Here is a 20,029-nt window from a genome sequence, read left to right on the forward strand (position 1 = left end):
ATAAGATGAAAGCAACACAAACCTTCTTTAAAAGCTATTAAACAGATAGTTTCACTGTAGTATTTTAAAATTCTGTTTCTTATTTTCTTTATAACCAAACTTTATAAACAAGCACTGGTTTTGTGTTATTTTAAATGTTATTTTCATTTTGCTTATTATAACAGAATATTCATAAAGCCTGTTACAATCAACACCACTATACATCCACATTGTAAAAAACATTATTAATTTGCTGTTGTTTCAGTTTCCTGACTCGGCTAAGAAATGGAAAGTTATTGCTAAAACATTTGAAGATAGATGGAATTTCCCACATTGTCTTGGTGCCATGGATGGTAAATATATAGACATAGTTCCCCCAGCGAATTCTGGATCTTTTTACTTCAACTACAAAGGCGGACACAGTATGATACTTCTTGCAATAGTGGATGCTAAGAATCGGTTCCTCCTCGTGAGTTTTGGAACTAATGGACGTGTTTCTGATGGAGGCATTCTTCAGAATACTAAATTTTATGAAAAGTTAGAGAGTAATGAGCTCAAACTTCCAGGGTCATGCAATGTTACAGAAAATTTAGAAAATGTTCCTTATGTTTTTGTAGCTGATGACGCCTTTCCTCTTACACTTAATATTATGAAGCCTTTGTGACAAGCACAACTAGATACAGCTAGTAAAGAAATTTACAACTACCGCATATCAAGAGCAAGACACATTGTCGAAAATTGTTTTGGAATACTTGAATCCAGATTTCGTATATTCCATACTCAAATCAATGTGGAACCAGAGAACATAATGAAAGTGGTGATGGCAACTTGTGCATTGCATAATGTTTTGATGGAACAACATCCAGGCTTTTACGCTCATCCAAACAGATGTACGATGAACTACTGCGATTACAGGATTGAATACCTTGGAAACAAATATGATCACACTGAAACGTCAGAACCACGGGAACATAACGTCTGCTACTAAACAACTTAGAAATGGGTTCACTTCATACTTCATGAATGAAGGCAAAGTTCCATGGCAAGACACTAGGGTTCATCGAAACAAAAAACAGACTAAAAATAGAAGTTTGGCCGCAGTATGCTATTAATTCATACAGTAAAAACATTTTCCATTAATATTAATAAAAAATGTGAACTCTAAATATAACCTTTCCATTTGTAAATACAAAATGTAGTTTAATTAAATAAATTGTATGCATATTATAAATAATGTGAGTACTTACTTCATCGATCTCACATCCATCCTCGTCATCCAAAGTTTGACACAGACGCATAAGGAGTATCTTGATCGCCAAGAAAATCGAACAAATCTAAGTACCACAATTTTTATGTGTAGATGTTGTCTGTTGAAGCTCCAGATTTCATTGACATATAACGTTTCTTCTTTTCTTTACGTACATTTTTCTTAAATTATTTATTTTTTTCACTACAGATTGCTTTGCAGCATCAGGTTCTAACTCCATCAATTTAATAACAAGTCGTTCATAGGCTGCACCTCTCTTTTCACGGTCGTGGTACTCTTTACTTTTCACCTGCCACAGACAAGTCTCCAGCCGATACATTTCGATAAACTCCTGTATCACTTGGTTCCGTTTCCGATTTGACATGTTGAGCAGAAGAGTTGAGCAGTACCGCGCATGTAGTCACTAGTTAACAATGTTGTGCACGTAAATACAAAGACAACAGGGGCTCTCTACTCAAGGAGCTAGCCCCAGCGAACCATACACATGTACAGGCGGGCCGGAGTGACATATACACACGCTCAGGTCTACACGCCTGAGCAGGTAGAAAGCACTTAATTTTGATTCTTCTCCGATCGCCTGCACAGGTCGCTATGCCAGTACAGTTTGGCCTGAACTTACTGGTACACACGCTCTGGTTTACCTGTACAGGTTTACCTGACAGGTGTACCGGAAAGTGTGTGGCGGGCCTTAGTGACATCTCTGAACAGTCAAAGGGACTGTGTGATATAATATCACCAGTCAACGTCTATCTTCAGAAGTTCTGGGATGATGCAAAACTTTTTTTTTTGATGTGTGTATATTTTACTAAAGAAATATTCCTAATTTGAGGATATCGACGAGTTACCTAGCCAGCAGACATTCCAGACTAAAAATGGTGTTAATTACAGGTCTTGAAGCGGTTCATGTATCTTGAATATATCCTGTAGGGAGGTAGCACTGATCGACAGCTTTGTTACAGTCACATGTTTTTCTGATTAGCTCCCTGCCTCTGCCAATATACATCATTACCCCAATGAACGACTCTACTTTGTGGCTATACTCAACTTGAGACATTGCAGCAGTGGTAATATCCCTGTGTGCCCAGGTACAGAGGGGCTCCATTCTCACCTAACCTTTTCTTAATAATTTTAACGATCTGTTGGTTATCTTTAGTATGATGATAAGAGAAGATATTGTTCACTAACGAATTGTGGACCAATCATGGGTAAAGCACATATGTGACTGAGAGCCTTAAATGTTATACCTCCATATTTTATTCCCAAGAGCTAAATATCCAGGAAGAGCCTTTAATGGGCAATCTAAATTAAGGCATTATGGAATGTTTAATAATTTGTATACACTGTTTTCAAAGTATTGCATACTGATAGAGGAACCCATATACTTGATAAAGCATAAGAGGTGGCATTTAGAATCACATTGTCATATTTTTACACTTGCTTCTGCCATCTGTCATCTCCCTGGTGCTCACACTAGTTCTCTCTTCCACAACAGGGTGTGATAATATGCACAAAAGCAAAACACTGAGGTTTTGTACTATGTATACAATACATAGTTACAGTGCTTTCCACATAGTGCTTGATCTTACCCACGAGATGGCACCCACAGTTCACTGACTTGCATTGAATTTACACAGCCCACCATATTGCAATTTAACATTGGTGTGCCGCTGGTATGGTGTTCTGGATGGACCTCTATGCAGCACTTCTTCTAATGTCAGTACGTCAATGTCTGGTTACCTCATTTTATGTGGGCACATGTTTTTGAAGTCCTTAACTTGCAACTACAGTAACTTTGTACTGGCTTTATGATGTGCATCGTGGAAAGATGAACTGAATGGGAGAGGCCTTATTTTAGTCAAAATTTTAATTTTTTAAAGTTTCGTTCTTTATGCACGCAAACTTTGTTAGACTGCTGAGCCATGCTTGGACAGAGATTGCTGGTCTGGTACCAGTTACCACTGGATATGGTCACAAGCCCACACTTTGTCCATGTGGATATCATTCTCACAGCGAGAATGCTGACAAGACGATGCTTAGGTGAAGCGTTGCTGACAGGGGAACTCTTCTAGAAAACCCTCCAGCTGTGATGGTTATGTGGGGTCTGACCTGACTCGCTCTTGGCAGCTAGCCTTCGACTGGGTCATCCATTCTTCTCTTGGGCAATATACCCCTCAGTCTGTTAGCGGCCTTGCAAGCACTACTTGAATCCGTTAGAGCTAGATTTCAGAAATAAAAATCAGAGAGTTGTTTTGAACCACACTCCATTGGTCTCTTTTAAACAACTGTGTCTATTTTCATGCACTCCCAGATGCTCCCCCTGTCAGCTGGAGGATTCGAACACCATCCATTTTGACATACGAGTGTTTTGTTTTGCAGATGGACGTTACGCCTTTACATCTATGTTAGGGAACTATCTGCAGGTCATTAGCGCATAGCAACGCTACACTGTCGTAGACACGTGATGAACTCGGCCAGACTACGCTTACATCGTTTCCTCAACCTTTCTTGTCCACATATGCTGCGCTATGTGAAAACTCGCGTGGGCTGACACCCCCTAACGTTCTGGCCACAGGCAGCCTCTTTTCAACACATGCATCTCCTCTAGGCTGCACTACCACCACATACAGTAATATTAACGTAGAATTGAAACAGAACATTTGAAAAATAATTTAAAAAATAAAATAAGGGGACTGAACTCATGAGCCAAGTGAATAACTTCTGTCTTAAGAACTTGAGGTTTTCCGATGAACTACAACTACTCGTATTTCTAAACATATTGTTCCTACACTATTCTACATCACCCATATTTGTATGTGTGTGCCTCGACAATCCTAAAGTCAAAGCATACCAATGTGGATGGTCACAGCTGTCTTTTCTTTTTATTTTATTTTTCTTTTTTCCTTATATATATACGTTTTTCTTAATTAAATGTGTATGTGTCTATTATTATCTATAACTGAGGAAATGCTTCTTGTGACCTGTGGACATTATTTTGATACTCAAAGTGTCAATTTTATCTTGTAGACTGGAAGTTAAGCAGTTACCTTTTGGATATCTGATGTGCTATCATATTAACTTTAGGCCAGAAATTTTGGTCACTTACAATTGTTTGCAGACTGCATTCAATTGTCTACAATCTCTCTCTACCTGAAAAGGGGGGCACCTGAGTACGACATGATAGGTGTAACGTTCCTCTCCACATTCACAGATTCAAATGTTACTACATCCCAAACAGTGCAGATGTTTGGGATACGGACCATGACCTGTTAACAAGTGCACCATACCTCGAGTAGAGAAAATGTCATGCAATTTGAACTTATTCCTGATGCTTGGGAATATGTGGTAAACGCACTTCGTAGTGCTCGTAGTGTGTCAATCAGACTTCTATTCGTCTAACTTCCAGGCTCATAAATATCTTTATCAGTAATGCACATTCCTGTGATCTTGTACACATAATCATATTGCTCACATCCCAACCAATGCAGCACTGCCCTGTAACACACCACGAAATCCATCAGATATATCCCAAGGATCACCAGTAAACCTTCCACTGGTGTACTGCAAAAGGCAACAGTGAGCCTCAGAAGTACTCTCCCCTGAATTCGTTGCAGTATTGTTTTGTTGCTATCTAGTTTAAGGCGATGAACCCAGACGGTGGCAGTGAAGCCAACAATGGTGTTCAAGTTATCTTTGTGATATGACCATACCACATGGAATGGTAATTTATAGTCAATACTGTCACACAGGTAATCTATACTTTCCGCCGATTTCTGAGTAACAGATTTTAAGTATTGTATAGTTCCTTTTCTTGTCTAGAAGAATGAATAAATATCTACAAACAGAGCCGTGTTTTACAGGTATTCCGTCACGCCTCAGAGGAGGATTCCTGTAAAGAGAAAGTCTTCCCTTTGGAAGAATATATGACGTTTTATGAACAGCTATAGTCAGTTTGTTGCTATTGCTCCAATGCTGCGTCTGAGCGAGCACATCATTCGCCTTTTACTCAAGTCTCCACCCTGAAGTATGCAGACACAACTACTAGGATGTCATCATGTGACAAAATCTTCAATAGCATCTGCATCAGATGTAACATGGTTCAATACTAAGATTGTGTAACAGTGGGCCACTTATGGTGCCTTGAGGATAGCCCTTAGTAATCTCTTTAATTACCTTACTCTGAAGCCCTAGTATTCGATTTAGCAGAGCAATATTCCGTTTTAACCCCACATCGATTTAATACTGAACAGACTGGGGAACTGTAGGTTCACTACCTTTTATATGTATTCTAATTGCCACCAAATTCCGATCGCACCATAAAAAATCACAATTATGGTTATATGAATGTTGTATGAGTTTTTACACATCTTTCAGCCTTAGAAATGTGCCTGCCACTTTCCAAAGATTCACCGAGTTCTTGTTAAGATGATTGAAGCCTACAATTTCTTTAGTGTATTTGGATGATATTTTCGAGGACTACTGAGGTACAGTTTATCAAGTTTACAGTATACACATTTGAATTTAAAGTGTTTTTCTGCGGAGTCACAGGTTAAGTACCTGAGATATATTATCAGATCAGATCAGGTTAAGCCAGATCCGCAAGTTTTCCTGGCCTCACTAATTATCATCATCATTTTGTGAAGCATTATGCTATGATAGCCAAATGATTAGGTAAGTTGCTACAGAAAGGTGCAATGTTTGAGTGGACAAGGATTTGAATTCGCTATGAGGAAACTTAAATATGTTTTGACAAGTTCACACTTATTGATATATACAGGCTATGAAAAAAGCCTTTTATCCTTTGAACAGATGCCTCAAATATGCTATCAGGGCTGTTCTTTGTCAGGAATATAATGATATAATGGTGAGGGCTATGCTTTTAGACAGCTGAACAAAGCATGACCAATGACAGTACTACTGGCAAAGAACTGGTAGCACTTATATTCTGGGTGAACTATTTCAGATGTTGTTTGTATGGGAGAAAATTCACTGTGGTCCCTGATTATACTGCCCTTTTGTACATGCTCAGTTTAAAGGACCCCAGTAGTCATTTAACTCGTCGGGCATTAAAACTATCAAAATAGGATTATGAAGTATGCCACAAATCATGCTGTTCACACCGCAGTGTTGTTACATTAAGCCAAAAGGTCAAAATGATTCAGAATGTCAATGACTTAATAGAAGAACTGAGGGATGTAGAATGTCACCAGTCGTATTCTCTTCCAGATTTGGTCACAGTTGATGGTATTCTATACCACATAACTCCCCCAGGGCAACAAAGTCTTAATTCCACGAAGAGTTACAAGCATGTATAATAGCTCAGTGTCACAACAGTTTGCAGGCCCACAAGTGGCCCATCAGGACCATCCGACTGTCGTGTCATCCACAGAGGAGGATGCAGATAGGAGGGGCTTGCGATCAGCACACTGCTCTCCCAGCCGTTATGATGGTATTCTTGACCAAAGCAGGCATGTCATAATAGACAAAAACCTATGAATGCCAGAATAGACACACAGAATTGATGGTAAGATAGACAGACTGATGTTCAGAAGTACATACAAAACTAATTGCCTTGAGGTCAGATGTCCATCCCACCATGAACTTACATTGCCTTGCAGACACCTCCAGATGCTATAAACCCATTTCAAAATGTTGCATTAGATATTGTCAGACCATTCCCACAGAGCACACAAAACAAATATATCATATCTATCACTGATCTCATTTCTGTATATCTAATTCTAATAAAAGTTGCAGGTATGACTGCAGGAGCAGTTGCAAGTGCCTTTGTCTATAGATTATTTTTATCATTAGGAAGTTCTGATGCCATTTTGCCTAATCAGAGTACTAATTTCATGTCCAACTTGTTTTTACAAGTTTACAAATCACTATGAAAAATTGGAGAATCACACCTCTTCATCCAAAAGCTAATGACCACATCAATTGTGTTTATCAAAGAACAGTTCAGATGTTGTCTTACTATTTAAACCATTCAGTGACTGGAACCAGTAGGTCGTCTATGTAGCTTCTGCATAAAATAGTCATATACACAAATCATCTAGGTACACATCCGAAGAGGAAGTATATGGACAGCCTATGAGCTCCCCATTTGAACTTGGTAACTTCTGACGTGGATCTGACAGAAGTCTATCTGGAAGCAGGTAAAGCAAAATAAATGTAAAACTACCATGAAACAGTACAAATGAAGTAACAAAGGGGCTGTGCTTCCTCAGTATAAGCCTGGGGACTTAGTTTTGCTTTGTAACCCCATGATTAAGAAAAAAGACTAAGAAATTCATGCCTCAATATGAAAGCCCTTATTCCACCATACAAGTCACCTCTCCTGTTAATAAAGATACTCTTTGTCTGGCCATTCAGTGGTAGTGCATTCTGAGTGGTTATGGCCATTCCATGGTCAAGCTCTGCCACCCTCTGCAGCATCACTTAGTCCAGCTCAAAATAATTTATGATAAGGTACAAGTACCATCATGCAGAAACACAGGAAAAAATGACATGTTCCTGTCAGCATGTCCTCGGTATGCCCTGAGAAATACGCACACTTATGGAGAATTTGATGGACTATTATTCAACATCACAAGGTCACTATGTTACTCAGTAAAGCTTTAGACGTTCCTTTAAGTGAGAAATGAACTGTGGTGACACATGAAATAACTGTTATCTTTGCGTTATGTGCACTAAAGATTTTACATAATGTGAAATGGCCTTTTTACTAAAACATTTACACTATTGTAATCGAAGTTTAATCAATACTAGGTTAATGTGAGATGAGGATTAAAGTTTTGAGGTAGGGGAATGTTTTACTTCACCAGTTGATAAGCAATGTTACAGTGAAATAGATAATTGGAGATATCAAGTACCAAAGTTTCTTTCCAGTAGCTACTATTAATGGACTACTGATGTAATGGTTTCTTTACAGCAATACATATTTTTGTTTGCCCACATTTCTTTCAGAAAACTCCTACACACTGATTACCAGTTATCATGCTATTGCCTCTTTACTATCAGAATTCATTGTTTTCTTGTCCACAATCGACAAGTAAACTATTTCACTAAATCCATAAAGAGACAAGAGAAAAGTGAGTTCCTTTATATAACGCAAGAACCAAATTCGCGACAACCAGAGAACCTCTATATGAAGTATGGAGTTAACACTGACGGCAACTTCATACATCGAGTAGCTTACAGATGTCATGTACTTCGCACACTGGTCTTACATCTGTCAACCACAGTTATTTGAAATTACCAGACTCTCGTAGTATACACTAGGGTAAAGTGATATGCTATAAAACAGTATCATCTGGAATATGTATGGCCTTTTTTCAACAATGAATAGCTCACAATACAACACTTTACTAGTAGTGAAGCCAACACATGCATAATGTGCAGCATGCGTCACTGTTTGGCCGAACCTTTGTACGTCATGTGATATTTATTCTTTGTATGTAAAGGATAACACAACAAAATTAAGTCGTCTTCATAATTTAAGGTGGAATTTATCGTATCTTATGTGCATTGATCTCTTGAAACAAACTATTTATGGTTATGAACTTTGCCATAATCCATTCTAAAAAAGGTATTATGCCTTTAAAAGCTATACTTTCCTTGAGTATCCACCTAAATAACAAAAGACTTCAGACGTGTAGTCCTAACTTCACAGTCCATTGTAAGAAGACACTGCTACATGTCAAGACCATACATCCAGCACGACAAAAATATAGGGTGTAACAGATAGTTTGGAAAAAAACAAGCATAGAGAATTATAAAAAACAAACATTTGAGGACTGGAATGTTGCGCAGGGAACCACTCACCGAAGAGATGAATTATGTACTAATGACCCCATGTAGTTACCAGACAATGGTACTCAAAAGGCACAGAGGGTGCTGAATGTAGTTTCCGAGCAATGATTTGCAAATGGTAACGCTGAATTATGTCCAGTTCTATATGATGTTAAGAGACAAACTATTTTCAAACAGCAGTAGCACATTCACTGTCATTTTGATGAATAAGAATTACTTATGGTTTTGCAAAGAAGGGTAGATGCAGTGACAGACATAACTGCACAGTGATGGGCTAACTGCTCTTGTCACTGCTGCAGTTATTCTGAAAGCGTGTCACTCATACACGTTCACTTGTGTTTCACTTAAAATTATTTAGAGTCCCTCCTTTTCACGTGTTGTGTTATTTTTCTGCATTTTGTTTACTGTATTTGATGTGTGCAAGAAATGAGGCCATGACAGCCACTGTCCCCTGAGACTAGCTAATACCAGTATGCTACTTTGTTGTACTAGTATGTGGTACATTACATTCCTTTAAGCTTCAACATTGTTCCATTTAAAATACTCTCATCAGCCAGTGTGCACCATTCTTGTACAATAATGATTTTATTTCTTATTTATGGGTAACCCAGTGATTATGATTTAGTATCCTCTTGGGAAAAACTACTTATGTACAGTCTTAGACATAAAAACTGTCCGCCGGCCGGCCGCCACAGAGACTAAGTCCGAGTCGTTCACTTAAGGTGGCCAATAAAACTGACCGCCCCTGACAACTCTAAGTCCGGCCATCTGCACAATCTGGCAACACTGTAAGATGCGGAAGTGTTGTCTACTTCCGAGTTGATATGGCTGGAGTGAGCCCATGGTCTTGCGGTAATCGTTGTGCATTCTAAACTTAGAGTCACATGTTCGCGTTCAACTGTTTTTTTTTTTTTTTTTTAAACCACATTTCGGTCTAAAGTTATGAGTCTGATTGAACATCGAAGACAATTCGCTTAACATTCTACCCATACGCAATAACAAGTATTCCAGAAACAATTCCGCTGGACAGCTCGTGGCTGCGTCGCGATCAGAACAACTTACGCTCGAGCGTTTCCTCGCGCTGCAGCGGCTACCGGCCACCGGCCAGACGCCACCCGCCGCCTGAAATCCGGCGCCGCCCATGTGAAGGCGACGCCACGCTGTCAGTGTATGTATCAATGCCATTTTCGCATTTGAAGTTCTAGTTATCATCTTGCAGCTAAGCATTGAATTTTGCATACTTGAAAATCATGAACTGCAGTTAAGCATTGTAAAATTGAGTCGCAAGTGGAAAAAGGTGTAACATCTGCAACACAACGTTTACTTTGGTATAACAGAGGGGTGAATGTAGAGGAGGCAGCTAGAAAGATTTGAACTGTGCGTGGAGCGAGTGCTTTTGGGAAAAATACGCCAGAAAAAGATATTCTTGTTCCAACAAAGATCGTTCTGGCATGAATGATTTTCCACATTAAGGAAATCTCGACTACTGATATATGTGACATTTTAACATCATGCGACATTTGCATTCAACAGGTAAAGTTCAGAAGTCTGGTGTAGGAGTATTGCATGCTCTAATTCGAAACAACAAAAATCAACGGGGTGACTATTACTGAACGTCATCAGGTCGCTCATTGAGCATTCCTTTGCAGTACTGTTACTGGTGACGTGTTATGATGCCTTTATCGTTAACTTCCTAAGAAGAAATGAAAGGCTGAGCCCCACCAAAAGACGTAGACTGGAGCAAAGAGTAGTGTGAACATAATATTTTACATTTGATAGCTCCATAAATGTGTTTTGACTACGAATTCTGCCCCAAGGGGTGTGTGCAACACAGCTGGAATTTGTTTTCAACAACTGAGACACCTTTCGGTCGCAGTGTAAGAAACTCGAGCAACAAAAAAATGGTTCAAATGGCTCTGAGCACTATGGGACTCAACATCTTAGGTCATAAGTCCCCCAGAACTTAGAACCACTTTAACCTAACTAACCTAAGGACATCACACACACCAATGCCCGAGGCAGGATTCGAACCTGCGACCGTAGCAGTCCTGCGGTTCCAGACTGCAGGAGCAACAAAACTACATCATCTGTGCTACTGCATGATAACTCACTCTGCTGATCTGAGAAACAAAACTATCCAGGAGATTGATAGGAAAGTCGTGTCTCAGGCACTTGTGTTGATAGGGAAGTCCTCTCTCAAGCACTTGTCCCTCTCGTCATATATTCGTAAAATATTACCTTTAGCGCTCTTGATCATTCAACCGTCAATGCAATTCGTTTCTAGACGAAAATAGTCTTAAAACTACTATGGTTTAACTACATTGTTAAAACAAGTAGATTTCTACGGGCATAGAATATGTAAACAACTGTTGCATTGTCAGATTGTTGTAGATATCGTGAAAGAAAATTCAGCTGCTGATTAATTTCTCTTTGATGATTACTGTTGCGTTTTGTAAACTAATGGAATATGCAAATAAAATATTCACTTTACTAAGAGAAATTAAATTCAGCTTAGTACAGAAACATCACGACGGCAGTCTATCTTAATAAAGCATTAAGTTCCAAAATGGTTCAAAGGTCTCTGAGCGCTATGGGATTTAAATTCTGAGGTCATCAGTCCCCTACAACTTAGAACTAGTTAAACCTAACTGACCTAAAGACATCACACACATCCATGCCCGAGGCAGGATTCGAACCTGCAACCGTAGTGGTCGTGTGGCTCCAGACTGTAGCGAAGCATTAAGTGTCTGTAAGACGACTGATAGTATTTTAACACGAATTAGTGGATATTACCGACTTTTGACCTCGAAAAGATCTGTATTTACTTCATTTCCTGTATCATTCGCAAGTATTATGAAAATGTGGCATTTCGTAGATAAAATTATGTATTCACAACAAAAAAAATATGTCGGCAGAAAAGAAAAGTGGCATTATGCAATTGGCAGTACCGTAAGATTTTAGCTCTGACAGTAAGGGTTACTGAAAGTACCAAGACGAATTTTGCTCGAGCGCTGTCATGCGATTCCCTTATTGAGTTTGTATCTGCCTGCTTGTAGCTCTACTACAAAAGAATAAAAAATCTGGCTTTCAGCGAGTCTAGAAAGGCGAACGACAGCAGCTTGCACCTGGTAGCCAAACATGGCACCTGAGAAATGGTATTTTCCTATAGTGGGAAGACTTCCTTTGGTGGTTGAATTGTTGGCAAATATCAGTCAGACGTGTGCCGTTGGTCTAAGCGTTTCGATGTGATGAATTTCTGCCAATAATTTTTCTAAAGGTTTTTTTCTGTTCCAAATAGAGAGTTGAAGTCTCCCTTTAGTATTTTCCCATAATCTTGGTGAATTTTGCTCATAGTATTTTCGAGTGTGTTCCAGAATTTTTCGACATTTTTGGTGTTTTTCTTATTTTCGATGTTGGTGGGGGCATGTGCATTGATGAGTGTTTATTTTTTACTGGGGCTCTGATGAGCATAGTCATAAGTCGATTGTTGATGGGTGTGATTTCTTTGACGGAACTGTTGATACATCTGTGTTTGAGAAATGCCATAGCCAAGATGAGTACGCCTTTCCCGACCTTTTGTTGCATTTTGCTCCTGAAGATGCAATGGTTTCCGTAATGCGAGGTTTCATTGTCAGTTAGTCGTGATTCTTGAAGAGCAATGATGAGAATTTTTTGTCGGTCGATTTATTATGTGAGATTATTTAGTTTTCGTATTTGGATCAATGTATAGATGTTTTGTCATAAAAAAAGGTTCTTATGTGTGTGAAATCTTATGGGACTTGACTGCTAAGGTCATCAGTCCCTAAGCTCACAGACTACTTAACCTAAATTATCCTAAGGACAAACACACACACACACACACACACACACACACACACACACACACACACACACACACATGCCCGAGGGAGGACTCGAACCTCCACCGGGACCAGCCGAACAGTCCATGACTTCTGCGCCTGAGACCGCTCGGCAAATCCCGCGCGGCGTGTAGTTTTCAAATATATGTTTTCTGCTTGTAGGGAAATTTACAAGAGGTCTTCAATATTCTCTGCCGTGCTAACCTGGCCTCCCCAGAATCTGAAATTGCAAATTCCGCCTGTCGACAGTTTGCACAGTTCATGTTTGCTTGCGTTTCATTGGTTTGGCTTGGGTGATTCCACGACCGGACAGGACCAGAGGGTGTCGAAGTCTTTGGAAGCAAATATTTTCGGCCGAGCTCATTGAGCTAACAGAGGGTGACCAGAGTAGCAGTGGTTTTCACTCAGGCATGCGTCGAGTTTGAGTTCAACAGATTGAGTAGTCGTTGAGGATTGTGTTGGTATTTGGTTCACGCCAAGTATTTGATTCCTCGGTGCCACCCATATGGGGGAGGGTTTCCCCTATCGGCCCCAAGGGATTATTATTATTATTATTATTATTATTATTATTATTATTACTACTACTACTGTCATTATGTCATCAGCAAATCCGGTATGGTGCATCTTCCCACCACTGAAATAGATGTGCATTGTTCGACTCAGTATTTCCATCACATAAATATGGGTTATAATTACGTTACATTGCTGCTAGCAGACATATTTCTCACTTTTTCTTGGGCAGTTGCTACCTGTTACTCCATCATAGGAATTTATGTGCGCAGCATTGTTGCAATACAGACGTTCAAATTATCCGATTTCTGTAATTTCATTTCGATATCAGCTCGTTCTAATCGGATTCAGCCAGTCAGGCTTAATGTGGATATCCGAATACGACTCTCATCATTTGATACACTGGGTAAACCACATTCTTAATCGGACGGTTGAATCTAGATCACTTATTTATGACAGGGCCTGAATTCTTAAACACTGAAGGAAAATAATAATACAATGTGCTTGTTACTAATATGTTATTTAAATATAAATATATGAACGAACGAGATAACAGTTTATTTACAGGAGCAGAGCCCCATCCATCATAGCAGAGCAGTGCGAGATTGGTTTCAGTGCCAAGAGAGGATAAAGCTGTTGCCGTTTGTTCCACGATCACCTTACATCAACCAGATAGAGAATGTGTGGGCAGAGGTAACAAGGTCATTGCCATGTGGACCTACAAATGCAAGCGACCTTCGGACGAATATACAAAACTTATGGTGGGAAGTAAACCATCACACTACACTGTCGACGACTTAATTGAATCAATGCCCCTACGCCTTTGAGAAATCGTACGTAACGATCGTGGGTGGGTTGGTTATTAAAAGTATACTCGTCCACAAAACCCATGTGGACAATTATCTGATAGTCGGTCAAGCTTTGCTTTGTTGTAGCTGTTTAGATACAAGTCCATTTACTTTCAGTCTCCTCCTTACATTTCTTGCAATGCAAGGTAATTGAAAAATCTCATCCACTCGATGCCAACTGAGGAATTGACTAGTGCATGTGTTGTTCAACACACAGTAGTTGTCACCCTCACTGGAATCAATGACTGTTTGTGTGTGTGTGTGTGTGTGTGTGTGTGTGTGTGTGTGTGTGTGTTTTCGTGTTCACGCACCATCTGAATCAATACTATTAACATTAGAGAGACAACCAACAATAAATATTGCATCAAATATGACTGTAAAGTATTTTAATGCGATGGGAAGTTACAAACTGAATTTTCACCCAACCCACGACCTGCGTATTACGTTACGTTAAGTAAGATGTATTAACTCCATAGTATCGTTAGCAGAGACAGTGCGTTCTTGTTGTCGAGGCTCGCGACAAGTGCAGCGATTAGCAGTGCCCAATGCCGCCGTGATTTGTTTATGTTGGCTGACCGTGGACCCTGCAGCAGACGCTTCCCCATAAACAGAAAGAAATCACCTTGGCTCTGACTGCAGTGAGCGGATATCACTGCCTGCGTGTTCTTATAGTAACCAACGTGAGACTCTACTCACAGGTACCATCGAGCAGTTGCAACGGGTATCATGTCATTAGTCATCAGAATATTAACCAGTGATGAAATGTCCACTGTATTTGAATCCCAAGAAAATAGGAACCTTCTCACAAAGGTATGTGAGATGATATCAAAATTTATCCAACATACAAAAACTAATTGCAGGGCTTTCATGTATGCAGTAGTAGCACACAAGGAAATATTATGTCTTGGAAGCGTATATTTCATTTCCTCTTCTCATAGTAATGCCCTTGTTTTAGTATGAAGCAAGAAAAAAACACGAAAAACTAAAGTTCCTGAGAAGCATATCAGTTATTTCCTCTTCTCATATCACAACTTTTGTTTTAGTATGACGTAAAAAAATAAACAGTTTAAGGTTGTGAAACATAATATGACACCTTAGTAAGTCTATGTATGACACCAGATTCTTATCGTAGGCGCTATCGGAAAAACGCAAAAAGCACGGATCTGTCCATTCTTTTGCCCGTCTCCTTTAATGCATTACTCCCGCTAGGAGATTCTTATTTAAGGACTTGTGGGCATCAAGTTCTTCAGCAGAACAAGCCTTATGTTATTGTGCTAATTACGGTATGGAAAAAATGCAACAGAGACGATTTCCCCTAAAGCAGTGGGGTTATTTGCAAATGTCTGTATTCAGCAATGACTGCCAGCTGCCACAAAACTTCACAGAATCCATGCGGCAGGCAACACAACTGTGCGTGCACTTCATACTAGAACAGCTTGGCCACCTCGGCCAGCATACTTGTATACTGACCATTCGTTATTTGACTAAATATTAACTACAATCTGATTCGCATATATATATGACATGGCTTAGCGCCGGCACAAAGCAATGACTAAGGGTTGGATGCCGTTGAAGTCCAGTTACACTGATGGCAAGACAAATGTTCGCGAATCACCTCAATTGCCTCAAAAAAAATTGCATCTTAAATATCGAAGGACCGACGTCCACACCGTCACAGCGCGTTGAAATACAGCTAAGATGGCAGATGAATATTTGTGACCGACTGGGCTTCGAACCTGGACCTCCTGCTTACTAGACAGACATGCTGATCACTGCACTATTATTATTTTTTTTTTTAAAGTTTGAGGAGACTTTCAGCACCAGGTAGGCAGAGGCAAAGAGGGCAGAGGTGGAAGATCCGAGGCCTGGCCTCAATGGCTCCCCCATACCTGTCACTGAGCAGCTGTATTATTCCCATGTATTCCATGTTTGCACCCATATATACCTTTAAATTGTGGGAAAAAAATTGAAGTAGTAATTAAGGTAAAATAAATTACAGATTGCCGCCTCCAATGGCGTGCGTTCCTTGTAGAACATAACTTATAACAGTGAAAAGGGTGATGGAAAAATACATAACAAACATTCATTCAGAAATATATTCACAATTTAAGTTATTATGCTCTTAACCACAATTCGAGTTGAGCTCTCTTCAGTTACAGCTAATCAGTGCGCATCTATTGCACTATTGTAAGAACTGAGATGCAGTATTTTGGATTTAAAATTTTGTAAATTCGTTTTCAGAACTTATGAGACCAAGGTGCTTAGGTCATCAGTCCCTAAGCTTACACACTACTTAATCTATCTTAAACTAACTTACGCTATGGACAACACACACACCCATGCCGGAGGGAGGACTCGAACCTCCGACGGTGGGCACTGTCGGGATGCAGCAGCCAACCTCTTTTCAGCACCTCGTCAGACGCGAATTCCCATCTTTGCCGCATACCACATGCGTGGTTCTTTCGGGCATGTCCGAAAGGAAAGACACTACGAATCTGGGTTGGAACCTGGTCATGCACAAATTTTCATCTGACGCCGTTGTTCTATTTTAATGCGCATGACAGCCTGGACATCTGTCCTTCAATCTGTAATTGATTAACAAGGCTGTCTGTTTTGATTCGTAGAGTCTGTTCTTTCGGAAATGTCCGAAAGAACAGACACACACACACACACACACACACACACACACACACACACACACACACATTTTTATCTTAAGTGGTATTCGGAAAATGTTTGGCAACTTACTGATAGTGCCGGACTGGAGCTGCATCAACCTACTCATTTCACTAGATATAGTTGTAATTTTCTGAACAATTCCTGTTTAATAAGTGACAGCGACAGTGTCTCTCATCGTTTACTTTGTAGGAAACCTGCTTCTATCTGCCCTAGCCTATACTATAGCAATGAGTGATTGCTCACATTCTTGATACCTCACTGGACGTGCTACTGCAACTGTAGCCAAAGATTCAAATCCCTCTGGAAAAGTATGTTTCAAGTCAGATGATTTTGCTCCTCCCGTACTGTCATTGAAAATGATCACAACGAAATTAAGTATAGGTGCATGCAGCTTTACTGTATGATTAAATGATGATGGCGTCCTCTTGGGTAAAATATTCCGGAGGTAAAATAGTCCCCCATTCGGATCTCCGGGCGGGGACTACTCAAGAGGATGTCGTTATAAGGAGAAAGAAAACTGGCGTTCTACGGATTGGAGCGTGGAATGTCAGATCCCTTAATCGGGCAGGTAGGTTAGAAAATTTAAAAACGGAAATGGATAGGTTAAAGTTAGATATAGTGGGAATTAGTGAAGTTCGGTGGCAGGAGGAACAAGACTTCTGGTCAGGTGACTACAGGGCTATAAACACAAAGTCAAATAGGGGTAATGCAGGAGTAGGTTTAATAATGAATAGGAAAATAGGAATGCGGGTAAGCTACTACAAACAGCATAGCGAACGCATTATTGTGGCCAAGATAGATACGAAGCCCACACCTACTACAGTAGTACAAGTTTATATGCCAACTACCTCTGCAGATGACGAAGAAATTGAAGGAATGTATGATGAAATAAAAGAAATTATTCAGATAGTGAAGGGAGACGAAAATTTAATAGTCATGGGTGACTGGAATTCGAGTGTAGGAAAAGGGAGAGAAGGAAACGTAGTAGGTGAATATGGATTGGGGCTCAGAAATGAAAGAGGAAGCTGCTTGGTTGAATTTTGCACAGAGCACAACTTAATCATAGCTAACACTTGGTTTAAGAATCATGATAGAAGGTTGTATACATGGAAGAACCCTGGAGATACTAAAAGGTATCAGGTAGATTATATAATGGTAAGACAGAGATTTAGGAACCAGGTTTTAAATTGTAAGACATTTCCAGGGGCAGATGTGGACTCTGACCACAATCTATTGGTTATGACCTGTAGATTAAAACTGAAGACACTGCAAAAAGGTGGGAATTTAAGGAGATGGGACCTGGATAAACTGAAAGAACCAGAGGTTGTACGGAGTTTCAGGGAGAGCATAAGGGAACAATTGACAGGAATGGAGGAAAGAAATACAGTAGAAGAAGAATGGGTGGCTTTGAGGGATGAAGTAGTGAAGGCAGCAGAGGATCAAGTAGGTAAAAAGACGAGGGCTAGTAGAAATCCTTGGGTAACAGAAGAAATATTGAATTTAATTGATGAAAGTAAAAAATATAAAAATGCAGTAAATGAAGCAGGCGAAAAGGAATACAAACGTCTCAAAAATGAGATCGACAGGAAGTGCAAAACTGCTAAGCAGGGATGGCTAGAGGACAAATGTAAGGATGTAGAGGCTTATCTCACGAGGGGTAAGATAGATACTGCCTACAGGAAAATTAAAGAGACCTTTGGAGATAAGAGAACCACTTGTATGAACATCAAGAGCTCAGATGGAAACCCAGATCCAAGCAAAGAAGGGAAAGCAGAAAGGTGGAAGGAGTATATAGAGGGACTATACAAGGGCGATGCACTTGAGGACAGTATTATGGAAATGGAAGAGGATATAGATGAAAATGAAATGGGAGATACGATACTGCGTCAAGAGTTTGACAGAGCACTGAAAGACCTAAGTCGAAACAAGGCCCCCGGAGTAGACAACATTCCATTGGAACTACTGATGGCCTTGGGAGAGCCAGTCCTGACAAAACTCTACCATCTGGTGAGCAAGATGTATGAGACAGGCGAAATACCCTCAGACTTCAAGAAGAATATAATAATTCCATTCCCAAAGAAAGCAGGTGTTGACAGATGTGAAAATTACCGAACAATCAGTTTAATAAGCCACAGCTGCAAAATACTAACACGAATTCTTTACAGACGAATGGAAAAACTAGTAGAAGCCGACCTCGGGGAAGATCATTTTGGATTCCGTAGAAATACTGGAACACGTGAGGCAATACTGACCTTACGACTTATCTTAGAAGAAAGATTAAGGAAAGGCAAACCTACGTTTCTAGCATTTGTAGACTTAGAGAAAGCTTTTGACAATGTTGACTGGAATACTCTCTTTCAAATTCTAAAGGTGGCAGGGGTAAAATACAGGGAGCGAAAGGCTATTTACAATTTGTACAGAAACCAGATGGCAGTTATAAGAGTCGAGGGACATGAAAGGGAAGCAGTGGTTGGGAAGGGAGTAAGACAGGGTTGTAGCCTCTCCCCGATGTTATTCAATCTGTATATTGAGCAAGCAGTAAAGGAAACAAAAGAAAAATTTGGGGTAGGTCTTAAAATCCATGGAGAAGAAATAAAAACTTTGAGGTTCGCCGATGACATTGTAATTCTGTCAGAGACAGCAAAGGACTTGGAAGAGCAGTTGAACGGAATGGATGGTGTCTTGAAGGGAGGATTTAAGATGAACATCAACAAAAGCAAAACGAGGATAATGGAATGTAGTCGAATTAAGTTGGGTGATGTTGAGGGTATTAGATTAGGAAATGAGACACTTAAAGTAGTAAAAGAGTTTTGTTATTTGGGGAGCAAAATAACTGATGATGGTCGAAGTAGAGAGGATAGAAAATGTAGACTGGCAATGGCAAGGAACGCGTTTCTGAAGAAGAGAAATCTGTTAACATCGAGTATAGATTTAAGTGTCAGGAAGTCATTTCTGAAAGTATTTGTATGGAGTGTAGCCATGTATGGAAGTGAAACATGGACGGTAAATAGTTTGGACAAGAAGAGAATAGAAGCTTTCGAAATGTGGTGCTACAGAAGAATGCTGAAGAT

The 20,029-nt window shown here is 39.8% G+C and overlaps 1 protein-coding gene across 1 annotated transcript in view; it reads right to left on the reverse strand.

The window, feature by feature from the left end:
• The window catches only part of LOC126108968 (zinc finger protein 737-like), a 185,273-nt gene that overhangs the window by 635 nt on the left and 164,609 nt on the right, over positions 1–20,029 (reverse strand). The gene's annotated exons all lie outside the window — the stretch shown is intronic.

This window comes from Schistocerca cancellata, chromosome 11 (genome assembly GCF_023864275.1).
Source record: "Schistocerca cancellata isolate TAMUIC-IGC-003103 chromosome 11, iqSchCanc2.1, whole genome shotgun sequence".
Lineage (NCBI taxonomy): Eukaryota > Metazoa > Arthropoda > Insecta > Orthoptera > Acrididae > Schistocerca > Schistocerca cancellata.